Consider the following 14,399-nt stretch of genomic DNA (forward strand, 5'->3'; position numbering starts at 1 on the left):
CAGGGCGAAGCCCGGAAGTAAGAGCAAGCACCTCTGTCTTATCCGGGTTTACCTTAAGTGAATTAGAAGTCATCCAGTTCATAGTGAACCGGAGGATGTTCTGAACATTGAGCTGTGCCTGAGTGGAATTATCAACTTGTACATCTAACTGGGTGTCATCAGCGTAATTAAACACCTGAAAATCCAATTGTGCCAGTGCTTCTACCAAGGGCTGAAGGTAGATATTAAATAGCAGGGGGGACAATGCAGAGCCGTGCGGAACCCCCCATCGCAGAACGCCCTGCCTGGACGTACATTCTCCTAATTGGACCTTTTAAAACTGATCATATAGAAAGGAGGTAATCCCTTGGAGGACCGTCCCGGTGACTCCCTGCCGCCGGACAAAGGCCAACAGCTGCACGTAGTTCACTGTGTCAAACACCGCTGAGAGATCTAATAGGATCAATGCTGAGGGATTCTTCTTATCAGCTGCAAGCCTCAATTCTTCCAGCACTGAGAGCATCACCAACTCAGTGCTGTTGTGGACCCTAAATCCAGCTTGCCGTGTATTTAACAACTGATGTTCTTCCAAGAAGGACGGGAGAACTCGGACCACAATTTGCTCGAGAACTTTAGCCAGAAAAGGAAGTCTAGAAATGGGTCGGTAGTTTTTCAAATTATTGATGTCTACCCCTGCTTTATTCAGCAATGGAATCTCCATGGCTTCCTTAAATTTGGAAGAACAAACAAAATAGGTTTTTAAATGCAAAATCTCATTTGTATAAAATATATGCATGTAGAATGTTCCACTGTGCGGGCTGTAAATAAACTTGAATGTAATGGATGTGGATGAGATAAGATATCTGGAGCAGATTTTAAAGTGTAACCCTGGATTCTTTACAAATCTAATGAAAATTAGAAATATGCTCCAAATTATAGGAGTAATATTACAAGAGCAAATTTCGGACTTTAAAATCCGGGGCTTCGGATCTGGCCAATAATATATTGGCTCAAAATAGCTGTTCGATTCAATTTCTCAACTTCTTGTATAAAGTACATTTCTCCCTGATGTTGTGAGCACTCATGTTTTCTGATGATAAATGCATTTTACAAATGGATTAAAATGATGCCAATCATTCAATATGCTCCACCGCACTCTGAAATGGCTGAGCACCACTTGGATGTTCCAGCACAGTCTGTTTAAGATTGTATTTAACAAGCATATGAGAAGTATGACATGCCAGAGCAGAAACAGAAGTGGAGGAGGATCAGAGGGAAGAGGAGCACATGGCCAGTGGAATTTTACAATTTCGTAATTCGTGTGTTGCTTTTTGTCTTACAGTCCAAGGTCTTTATATATTTCTGTGTGGTTGTTTGTTAATCAACAGGAAGGGAGTGAAGTGCAAGGTTAAATATATTTTGTACAGAACCTATGACACTGATTGGGTATATAAAATATGCGCTGGTGCAATCGTTGAAGAAATGCTTCTTGTGTCATATTTGCTGCTTGCATTATGAGGTTTGTTGCAGATGGTGGCACACGTATATTGTAGCACCATGCAACACAACGAGGAAAAAAATGGAAACTATTGTAAAATATATATCAAACACCTTGATTGCATACCTCCTGCGATCGATAAATTGCAGGTTTTCTAAAGGGGTGCTCCCTAGAAGTGGGAGAAAATGCAAAGTTTTCCCTTGTGTAATATGCATATTATGAATAATCTATGCAAAATTATACAGGTTAAACGAAATGCACTTGTCTGGTATGTGGACCGAAATTGAAGGCGGGGCACACCTTATGTACAGAAGTCATGCAAGGTTTAGGTGGGAGGAACATTTCAGTTTCACTACTCCTGAGTGACACTTCTCGAACTCTGGGGCCTATTAGGATGGCGGAAAGACATGCGCCCGTCCGCCACCCCAGAGGAGGAGGGACTGTCCGCAGGGGCAGCGGCGGTCCCTCCGTGCTAATTAGCGGTCACATCTTGTATTTTTAACATTTCGGCGGGTGCTGCTTGAAGCAGCACATGCCGCAATGTAAAAAAAAACATGTTTTCCTTTGCGTGCACGAAGCTGCAGGCACCGTGTGGTGCCTGCCGCTTCGTGCACGCAAAGGCAAGGGGCACCATAGGTACTGCCCATGTGCACCCCCCACACCCCTTCACCGCTGGGGGCCCGCAACGGGCCCCCGAAGACAACACCGTATGCCTTTCAATGGCAGAAATGCTGCCGTGGAAAGTCATATGACCGCAGCTATCGTAATATGGCTGGCGGTGTCTGATAGACACCGCCAGCCATGTTAGGGCTTTTCCGCCGCGGTCGGAAGCGGCGGACGGAAAATAGATCCCCCAGCCATCCTAATCTGGGCGAGGTCTTTTTCCAGTCCGCAGCGGATAATCCGCATCCTCCGGGCCAGCGGTGGCTTCCACCGGCCCGGAGGATGCAGATTATCCGCAATCCTAATGAGCCCCTAGTTTCCGCCGGTAGAAAAATGCCAAAATACAGAAAACCATGTACGCTAGAATGAATGGAGATTAAGCTCACGCAATAAAACTTTTGCCCAGAGAAAGTTTCTGCGCATCTCAGAGAAAGAAACTCTAAGGACTTCATTGGTGTGGCACTGCAGAGGTGAAGGGTTCAGAGTATGCATGTATATCCCCAGAGCTTCGGCGAGGGGGACGCAGAAGGAGTTTAGTCGTCTCAGAAATGGCCTGCCCTTCTGAAATTTTATATTTATTTTTCCTCCAAGCCAGGCGATAAACAAATTGTGCAGAAAATGCAGCTACCTAATTCTGCAGTGGCTTGGGATTGGCGGGCTGCTAGCAGCACAGGAGGGGGCGTAATGTCATATGATTAGCTACATTTTTGCTTCTGCCCTAGCCTTGTAACTGGCAGCTGGGAGGCGTATGGCAGTATTTTAGTGGAGGGAGGCTAATGTCTCTGTAAGCCAAAATCTCTAGTTCTCTCTCTCTACTCCTTATATATGGTGTGCACCTGTTACAACGCATTTTTTACAACGCACTACTGTTACAACGCATCCATTACAACGCGGATACTGTTACAACTCATGTTTTTACAACGCATTTTTTTACAACGCAGGTACCTTTACAACGCATACCATTACAACGTAATTATTGGTAAGTATATAGTTATTTTTTAAATGTTATATGTTTTGTGTAAAGGGGTATTTTTAGGGGTTAGGGTCAGTTTTGGGTTTTAGGGTAAAGGGGTATTTTTAGGGTTCAGGGTAAGTTTTCAGTTTTTGGGTAAAGGGGTATTTTTAGGGTTCAGGGTCAGTTTTCAGTTTTTGGGTAAAGGGGTATTTTTAGGGTTCAGGGTCAGTTTTTAGTTTTTGGGTAAAGGGGTATTTTTAGGGTTCAGGGTCAGTTTTTAGTTTTTGGGTAAAGGGGTATTTTTAGGGTTCAGGGTCAGTTTTTAGTTTTTGGGTAAAGGGGTATTTTTAGGGTTCAGGGTCAGTTTTCAGTTTTTGGGTAAAGGGGTATTTTTAGGGTTCAGGGTCAGTTTTCAGTTTTTGGGTATAGGGGTATTTTTAGGGTTCAGGGTCAGTTTTCAGTTTTTGGGTAAAGGGTTTTTTTTAGGGTTCAGGGTCAGTTTTTAGTTTTTGGGTAAAGGGGTATTTTTAGGGTTCAGGGTCAGTTTTCAGTTTTTGGGTAAAGGGGTATTTTTAGGGTTCAGGGTCAGTTTTCAGTTTTTGGGTAAAGGGGTATTTTTAGGGTTCAGGGTCAGTTTTCAGTTTTGGGTAAAGGGGTATTTTTAGGGTTCAGGGTCAGTTTTCAGTTTTTGGGGTACAGGGTAAAAATAAATTAAATTTAATTTTAAATTAAATTATTTAATAGTAAATAAATTAAATAAAATTACATTGCATTATTTTTGGGGTTGAGGGTCAGTTTAGAGTTTTTGGGGTACAGGGGTACAGGGTAAAAATAAAGTTATATTTTTTTTATTTTCAATAATTAATTTAAGTTATATTTCATAAAATTACTTTAATTTATTTTTGGGGTTTAGGGTCAGTTTTCAGTTTCTGGGGTACAGGGGTACATGGTAAAAATAAAGTAATATTAATTTAAATTTAAAATAATTAATGGAAATTAAATTATTTAAAATTACATTAAATTATATTTTTAAAATTAAGTTACTATTATATTATTAATATTAACATATACTTACCAATACTTCCGTTGTAATGGTCTGCGTTGTAAAGGTACCTGCGTTGTAAAAAAATGCGTTGTAAATACATGCGTTGTTACAGTATCCGCGTTGTAAAAACCGCGTTGTAACGGTATGCGGAGTAAAAGTCCGCGTTGTAACATCATATATCCCTTATATATATGTGTTTGTGTGTTGTACGGTTGTTAAAAAATCAGCTCAACTTTTAAAGTTTGAAAAGACTGGACCAAATTTGGACCGCAATTTGTATGCCAAATTATTGATAAGAAACTGACTAAACTGATTTTGCCTCAAATGCAATTTCTTCTTTCACATTCTGAACGTGGGCCAACTTGCAGCTGTCTTACTTCTTCCTGCATAAGCACATCAAAAACAGAGTAAAAATAATTTTGCTCTAATTTTGCGCCCTTACAGTTGTCATGATGGGCTCATCTTCCTCTAAGATTTTTGAGATATGGAGATAACCTAGTACACAAGAGTAATTGTCAAAGTCTGGGCCTATAAATCTTCGTATGATGTTAAAAACAAACATGACCCAACAGGAGTTTCCTGTGCAGACAAATGTTGAACCTGGGCCAAATCCTTACTACTTTACAGTAAACTGCACCTCACTAAGGCTAGCCTCGGACTAAGGGGAAGTTCATGTGCTGCTTTTAAGGAGGTTAAGTTGCCTTCTTAGAACTGAAGTAAAGGTGAATCTTCCTTTGAATGTAGGGAATGGTATGCCACAAGTTAAATCTGATCACATGAGAAAACAATAATAGAAATAAGTCTTCTCCAACTTCACTACAGACCTTGCAGCAAACTCCCATTCTGAGAAGACCCCTTTCGGCAGCTGTCAGAAACATACAGTCTTCTTTTCCTAGAGAACCAGTATCTGAGACTAATGGAGAAATTTGCGGACGATGAAAACATGTTTTTTAATAATATCAGCTCCAACGTCTGAGGAATTGAAGTTTTGTAATTATTTAAAGAAATGATTTATGGCTTAACTCTGTATGTTCAATTTGTAGCTCAGGTCGTACACTAAGGACAAATGTAAATCACTGTTTTTGGCATGGTGGCTAAAAGAGTCACTGCCTTTTTATGTTAGGGTGTCTAGCAAATTATACAATAACACATTAGGAAGATAAAAATTAAAAAAAAACACCTGCCACTCCTCAACTAAACCCAGCCGCTCCATGCTAGCGCCCCCTGCTAATGATTTGCGAGCTACCTATATAAAACATTTGTAAAACTCTCGACCTTAGGGGCAGATTATGATCGCGGACGGACTTGCGTCCGTCCGCGATCATTGAGGATTCATGATGAGTGGAAATTATTGAGTCGGTGGTGTCAAACGCTCCCACCTCTTGCCTCCTTGCTCCTCCCCCCTACCATGAACGTGACCACGGCGGCGGGGATGTCGATGGCGAGGAGAGGCTGATGGCGTCTCTCCGAGAAGCTGATCCAAAGCGTCCGAAAGCAGAGACCGGCGCCTCAGGAGCTGATAACCCGATTGGGATCCTTTGGGCTGCAAAACTATCTCTCTACCGCGAGAGATACAGGGTGATAGGAGCGGCATATTTAAACAGCACAGGTGTGCCATTTAACTGACACGGTGAGCAGGAGTGGAAAACGCCCGGTTTTGGCTGCCGCTGCAGGGGTTCTTATATTGGCTCCTTCGTTACTCCCTGTAACTGTAACTCGATACCGGTGGGAGACGTGGGAAATGATTTGAGACGGACTTTGAGGTCGGAAGCTGAGCTGCTGCTATGCTTGGATATGGATATGCTGAATGGTTCTCATGCTGAATGGCTTTCAGTAAGCATTTGACTTTTACTTTAAATATAAACGGCATTTGTACTCTGCAGTAAGCACCATGCACGAAGCATTAAGTAATTAAAAAGCGCTATTCACTCTGCAGTTGCATTGAATGCTTGAGTGCTACACGCTGCATAAAGGAATACAGGATTACAGGACTACATCTCCCATAGTGCCCTGCTTACCTGGAAAAGCCTGTAACCTGAAAAAAAACTGAAAAAAACCCTGAAAAGCTTTTGCGGCCTCACGCTATTGCCTATTCTATTGCATTGTTCTGTGCAAGAGTATCTCTATTGCGTGTCTTCCCTCACTTTTTGAGAGACTTTTTGTTTAACTGCAGTTGTAAATGGGCAAACTAACAAATGTTCGTGCTAAGGCGAGAGCCCGACGGCTTAAAGCTTTAGAGGAGGAGGCCACATCTGATAAAACAACTGATAAAACAACTGATAAAATGGAAGGTAGAGCGGAGGTTTCTTTGGTGAGCTCTGAGGGGGAGATTGAGGCAATTACAGAATCCCCAGATATTTCTGATATTCCCGATACATTGGGGAACGCTCACCCACTTGAGATTCTCCGAACTGAATCTATTCAACAAGATTCCGAGCCTATAGAGGGTGCTAATGTGAATGCACAGTCTCCATTGCCTAATAACTCGCACAGGTTAAGTAGTTTTGTTACCTCCCAGCCTAACCCTAACTCTGGCTCAGCTTGTGCTCAAGATGTAAGTACAGTTTCTGCTGCTGCTGCTGCAATAGCAGTCACTAACTTGAATGACGGAGCGGATGGTCAGGTGGTTCAAGACGCAAGTTTTGGGATACAAGTCGGGAAGGAACAAGCGGGTATGACGAGCCCCATCCTGTCTTTGAATACCGAGACTAACCAGACAACAGGTTTAAAAACAATGCAATTGTCAGTCAAGGACATGCTAAACTTAATTTTGGATGAGATTCGTGAAGTGAAGCAGTCTCAACAGTCTCAAAAAGCAGAATTTGCCGGGATTCAAAATCGTTTGGAAAAAATTGAGGTTATTGTCACTTCTTTCCCACCTCGTCTTCAGGAGGCTGAAGCCAGAATTTCAAGTTTAGAGGATGAAATCCCCAAACTTCAAAAGGACGTCAAGGACGTTTATAAATCATCGAAGACCGTGGAATCCAAGCTTGATGAGTTGGAGAATTATAATCGTAGATCAAATCTGCGAATAGTAGGGGTTCCAGAGAAGATTGAGGGCTCTGATATGGTTCAATGGGTCACTTCCTTTATATCGCACGAAGTAATTCCGGAATTTAAAGGTGATTTGACAATCACCCGAGCTCATCGTGTGCCCGCTCAGCCATTCCCAAACTCTCCCTTTCCCCGTACTATTTTGGTTAATTTCGCTGACTATCGGGTTAAGGAGACAATTCTGACAAGAGCCATTAAACAGGGTCAGTTCGCAGCAAATGCTACTTCCAAATGCCGGATTTTTACCGATATGTCAGCCGTTGCTGCGAAGCGTAGAAAAGAGTTCGTTAAACTTTTACACCTGTTTAAAGCTAAAGGGGCACAAGCCTCTATAGCACAACAGTCAAAATTGAAGGTGCTGATTAAAGGCAAATTCCATTTGCTCACAGATATTGATGAAGCCAATGTTTTACTTAGCCAAATGTCACCCGGATAGAGGTTGAAGGCGAACTCTATGATTTCTTAGCACACTCTTTTCTTGTATTTTTCTTGTGTTTTTCTCAGGTTTCTTCTTTTGTTAAATGATGTTAAATGATGGCTATACCATGGTTACAGATATGGTGGATCTGGTGGAGGGGTGAGGGAGCGGGAGGGGGAGGGCAGGGAGCGGGGTGTTATTCCAAGACACCTCTATGGTTGGGGGGGTGACCCGGTGGCGAGCGTGGGGGAGAGCAGTAGGAGGAGGGCCATGGGTGAAGGGGGGAAAGGGAAAAAATGGAAAAATTGAGGTTGTTTTCAGTGGATTTGAATGTGGCAAGATCCTGCATTTTTGGTACTCTTGTATGCTTTTTTGCATATATATATGTAATTTAAGTATTTTTGAGTTTAAAACTTTTTGTTTCTCTTTGTGCAATTAATGATGGCCCATGTCGTCTAGGATGGAGTTGAAATTGATATCCTTCAATGTGAATGGTCTGAATAATGCCAGAAAATTGCGTGCAATAGTCCTGGATTAGAACTGAAAATCCTACAGTGATTATGTTACAGGAGACTCATATAGCGGTTGCTAAGAAAGAGGATTTTAAGATGTTTAAAACGTGGGCTTCTTTTCGGGGGTTTTCGTGTGCCATGGGTTCACAACGAGGCGTCGCTCTATTCATAAATAAAAATTTTGAGATTGAGATAGTCCAGACGGAAAACGATTCTTCAGGTCGTTGGTGTTGGGTTTCATGTAAAGTCAAAAATTATCACTCCGTGATTACTTTTGTTTGTTTTTATGCACCTATAGAGGATAACCCCCAGATTTATGATGCTCTGTTTCAATCTCTTCTATTGGTTGGTGGAGATATCATTATAGGAGGCGATTTTAATATACTTATGAACCCTAGTTTAGACTCTACATCAACTCTTAAGAGGCAGTCTAAGCCTAGATCTCTTAAGACTATCCTAAATTATATATCTTTATTTGGTTTATGTGACCCATGGCGTGTGAGAAACCCTCTGAAAATGGAGTACACCTGCTGGTCAGGAAGGTTTAAATCCTCATCTCGTATAGATTTTTTTCTAACATCCAGACAGCTTAAATTCAGTTCACAGAGATTTTACCACAATGGCTTTTCAGACCATGCTATGATAGTGATTAATTTCGATTATGTAGAGACTATAAAGGTTTCAAAAAGATGGATGTTTAATAAAATGTATTTACAGAATTTGAATTGGATATCAGCATTAAAGGTGGAGATAGCAGAGTACATTAACCGAAATATAGGCACGGCCCCTCTCCATGTTATCTGGGACTCGTTAAAGGCATTTTTACGGGGGGTTCTTATTAGTAAGGATGCGGCTGAGTGGAGCGCTGTGAAAAGTAAAAGGAACTCCTTGCTTCAAAAAATTCAGGATATAACATTTAGCTATCAATGTCAACCAAATTATGAAGTTGCAATCCAACTGAGGGAAGCTAAACAAGCGCTCAGCGCTTATTATTATGAGCAAAGTGAATTGGTGTTCCAGAAACAATCACAAAAAGTGTACGAAGAGAGTAATTTTTCAGGGAAATTCCTAGCCTGGCAAGTAAGAGAACAAGCGGCTTCAAACTTGATTCATTCCTTAAAAGACCCTCTTACTTATTTCGAAACATCTGATCAGGTTGAAATAAATAATATCATGCTTAAACATTATGAGCGTATTTACTCAGTAAAACATAATTTTAATCATCAAAAACTATCAGAGTTTTTAGACCGATATGAGATTCCGAATCTACCCCTTGAAGATCAGAGGCATATGCAGAGACCTTTTTCTAAAGCAGAATTGGAAGAAGTTGTTAAAAACCTTCCATTAGGCAAGGCTTGTGGTCCTGACGGCTTCCCCTCAGAATTCTTTAAAGTTTTTTTTAGCTCCTTTAGTGATTTATTTCTGCTTCTGTTGAATTCAATGCTGGAAGGAGGACAAGTCCCGGAATCCTTCCATGAAGGTACAGTCATTAGCTTTTTAAAAAAAGGGAAAGAATCTAAAGATCCGAATTCATACAGGCCAATTACTTTATTAAACTCCGATTACAAAATAACTACTAAGATGTTATCATTACGCCTTAATGATCAGGCAGTGGATTTGATCCGCCCAGATCAAAATGGCTTTATAAGAGGCAGACAATTATTTACAAACACACATTTTTTAGTTGAAGCATTAGATTATTTTGAAGCACGTGGGATACAGGCCTTGGTTTTACTTTTAGATGCAGAAAAAGCTTTTGATTTGGTGGTATGGGACACCCTTTTCATTATTTTATCTAAGTTTGCCATTTCTCAACGCATCATCAATTTGATAAAGAATTTGTATGTAGGTGCTAGAGCAAACATAATTGTTAACAAGTCATTAGCAGGCTCAATTTTAGTTCAACGTGGCACTAGGCAAGGCTGCCCTTTATCACCTATTCTTTTTGCCTTTTTTATCGAACCATTAACTATTGCTATCAGGAATTGTTTCCAGATCAAACCTCCAGTTACCTCAATGGCCAAAATTAAACTTTACGCAGATGATATTATGCTACTTATTAAACCTGATCTGGAATCACAGACCTATATTTTTCAAATTTTTGAAGAGTTTGAATCTCTAGGAGGCTATCGGATTAATAAAAAAAAGACAGAAATATTGGTTTGTGGAGGCGGAAACCCAGTTTTACACAAAGATTTACAAGGCTGCATTAATTCAAAACCTAAAAGATATCTAGGAATTTTGTTCTCTTCAAATATTTTGGATTTATATACACTTAATTTTGTTCCATTAATTAAAAAAGTCCAATCAATGTTCACTCGCTGGGATCCTCTGCCTTTAACTATTCTCGGACGCATTAATTTAATTAAAATGTCAATCCTTCCTCTTTTCAATTTTTTGTTTGCATCAATTCCAGTCTATTTGTCGGGTACTTTTTTTTCCAAAATAGAATCTATGTTCTCTAAATTTATTTGGGCAAAAAAAACACCTAGATTAGATATACGGACATTAACTGCAGAAACTAACTATGGCGGTCTTTCTTTACCAAATTTGAAAGATTATTATTTTGCTTACTTTGCACAGTACTTAGAGAGATTTAAGAACAGGAATGCAGTAACTAGTTGTTTTATAAATTTTTTTTTTGATTTGATATGCTCAGAAATACAAATACCATCCCCGTTGTTTGTATTGAAATCCCCCAAATTTGTGCGGTATAAAATCCTAAATTGGTTTTTTAAACGACGTAATGCAATGCTTAAGAGATATTCACTTCCACAATTTCATTTACGAACTCCCTTAATTGGAGTGTTTTCTTTTTTAAAGATTACAATCGATCCCATTGTAATAAAAAATTGGGGTAGGTCTGGTTTTAAAACATTATCTGACTTTTTGGTAAGCGGGACTTGGCTCTCAGTTACTGAGATGTCAGTTCGAATTGGTGGCAATTTTTTGCTAATTGGTTCCTACTCTAATTTAATTTATCCTATGTTGGCGCAATTAGATCCCGGTACCATTGCGAATAATACTTCTACTCTTGTTCTAGATCTTTTTATTAATAATTTGGAGAAGAGACCAGGAGTATGGAAACAGTGTCTGACACAAAGCCGGGAGGTAGAGTTGACCGCTAAAGCTATCCGTAAATGGTACACTCAAGAAAATGTTATATTGTCACCGGAAATTTGGAAAACCATTAATCAATTTAATTTCTGCGTACTGCGTGGTGCCAACTGGCGCCGAATGTTGTATTTTAGCAAGTGGCTATTATATCGTACACCAGTAATAATTGCTAAAATGTATAATAATGCGTCTGCTTTTTGTTTCAGACATTGCAATTGTGAACAAGCCAATTGGTCTCACATTATTATGTCTTGTCCTAAAATTAAGCATTTCTGGGAAGAAATTATTGGTTTTTTAAAGACTTATTGTTTGTTATCTGTCCCATGCAATGCAACAATGTTATTATTTGGATATGACCCTGATTGTATATTTTCCAGTCACCTGGCAAAATTGATTTATATTATAATGGCTGTGGCTAGATCTTTAATTCTGCAGAATTGGCTTTCAACCTATATCCCGACGCTGCAGGAATGGTTGGAAAAAATGAAAAGGGTCAGGAAAAGTGAACTTTTATATGCTCAAAGAGTTGGGGGTATTAGAAAATTCAATCAAATTTGGAGATGTTATTTTGAGTAAATTGGTTTAACATTACGTTAAGTTGAAACTAAAAGTAATTGTTATTTTTCTGTGTTTAATTTCTTTTTTTTTTATGTATGCCGTATATAATCTGAATACAACTTCAATAAAAAAAGATTAAAAAAAAAAAAAAGAGGAGGAGGGGACGTCCGCATGGGCTGCGGAGTCTCCTCCTGTGCGATTAGGATGTGACCGCCACCCTGGCGGTCACATCCTCTATTTTTAACAATGCCGCGGGTGCAGCTTCAAGCTGCACCCGCGGCAATGTTAAAAATGCACGCATTGCATTTGCATGCAGAAAGAGGCAGGCACCGCGCGGTGCCTGCCACTTTCTGCATGCAAATGCAGGGGGGTACCATAGGTACCCCCCATGTGCACCCCCCAACCCCCCTTCACCTAGGGGGCCCGCAACGGGCCCCCTAGGTGAAGATCCGTATGCTTTTCCAGGGCGGAAAACCCGCCGCGGAAAAGCACTTTTAAAATCCCATCCTGATATGGCGGACGGTGTCTGACAGACACCGTCACCATATCAGAGCTTTTCCGCCGCGGTTGTAAGCCGACCGCGGCGGAAAAGCTGCGGACGGAAACCAGGACCCACCAGCCATCCTAATGTGGCGGTGGGTCCTTGGTCAGTCCGCTGCGGTTTTTCCGCATCCTCGGGGCCGGCGGTGGCTTCCGCCGGCCCCGAGGATGTGGAAAAAACGCAATCCTAATGACCCCCTTAGTGTGGCCTATGCGCACCGCCATTAATCAGACACCCATTGGCTCATAACCGCTTTATTGTACGAAGGTGCCTTCTGATGCAGAGCCTATGCTTATAAGTCGACCAAAAATCTAAAAGCATTAAATAAACACATCAACATTGTTTTTTTTTCCTACCTGTTTTTCATTTTAGTACATGTTAACACTATTTGCCAAATAAAACAATATATAACGAATTGGGCGTCTGGTGTGAACCTAAGGCTCATTATGCAGAGAATAATGGACGTCGAGAAGGATCTGGTTAACTGGACTCCAGCTCTCACATATGCACAACACACAGGGCCTCATTACGAGATCGCTCTGAATAACTAGAAGTGGTCCGGTGTTTCCAGCCCTAAGATAACTGGACCCGCAAAGCCTTCACTGAAACCTGGGCAGGCTCTGGGGGCAGAGGCACATCTGGGCCCCCTCCGGGACCATGCAGCCCTATTGAAGAAACATATAATGCCTACGCCCTCCAGCATTGCCTTGCCCATCTAAGTCTTCACCCCACCTACATTTTTAGGTCTGGCGACCTATCAATGCGCGAAAGCGCATTGAGCGGAGTGAGAATTCAAGTGCTCGAAATCCTCGTCAAACCAAGGGCTTCTTGCGCTGCGGTTTTCATTAAGTTCACGTGAATCACGTGACCAAACAAGCACGCGCATTCACGGCCGCACAGCACATCAAAGGGCTTCGCCCAGCGTGCGCTCTGCGGCTTCTCCTCCCCTAATTAATCATGGCTGGCCGGCCGGCCGTACTTTCAGTTTCCCGGCCGCTCTGCATTATCAGGTACGTGTTGGTGACGCCTTATTCCACTTTGTCTCCGTGCGTGCATTTATTTCTTTTCCTTCTAGTGTCTTCGGTGCCCCTGCTTTCACTACCGTGAGTGTCCGATTTATTTTAGAAGCTGTAGACATTCATTTAAATGTTCAGAATGTTTAGTTGTTTGGCATGTGTTTTTTCCGTCTGGCCTTTGTCACTTCCAACCTTTTAAATAACAAACACATCTTGCTTCCTTCTTTTTTAAGCACACTGCAGGCTCATCTTGCTTTGTTGTTGGAAGTTTTATGTAGCGCGTACTCGACCGGAAGGTTAAAATCGGAGCTCTTTACATCAGCACCAGCTGCATTGCAGACGGACACATTTGTTATTAGACACAGGGAAAATAAGTAAATTGCCCAGAATGACAGAATGTTTGAACTGCTGCCAAGACTCAAACCCAGTAATTATCTTCAAAGTCGCCACTCTAGCCCCTAAATCCTGTAACTCACAGATATTCATTGCCCCTCCCACCCCCGTTACGGCCCTGAGGCTGACTTCTCTCAAAAACAGTATCATAGTCGTGCAAGCGTGAAAACCGGTTTGAATTCGCCCTTTTGCAACAATATATCCCTGCAATGGAGAGTGTGGAGGCAGGGACAGGCGAGCAGCTGAAGATCACGGCCCTCACTGCCCATCATCAACCACATGTCATAACTCTTAGCGATAAGGGCAGGGGGGCTCTTGGTACGATTCTCACAGATTTGTTTAAGATTGCCACGGCCTAGCACATCCGCACCGTATGAGTCATTTAAGTCAGCCCATGACGTTGAGGGCAGGCAGCAGCAGCACCAGGCCCAGGCCTAATTAGTTATTAAAAGGCAGGCAGAGCAGTGTCCCAGCCGCCCGGCTCACCACGAGTAACGGGAGCAAGTAATTAAGTAGTAGCAGGCACGCGTAGCTATGCCATGCCCATTTACAAACCAAGCTGCTTTTTTTTGTCGGGGAGCATGGTGGCGTGATGGTCATCACCGTGGTGCTAGTTCCGGCTCCACAAGATTTGAAGATGATAATGCGCT

The sequence above is a fragment of the Lissotriton vulgaris genome, chromosome 11, assembly GCF_964263255.1.
Source record: "Lissotriton vulgaris chromosome 11, aLisVul1.2, whole genome shotgun sequence".
Classification (NCBI taxonomy): domain Eukaryota; kingdom Metazoa; phylum Chordata; class Amphibia; order Caudata; family Salamandridae; genus Lissotriton; species Lissotriton vulgaris.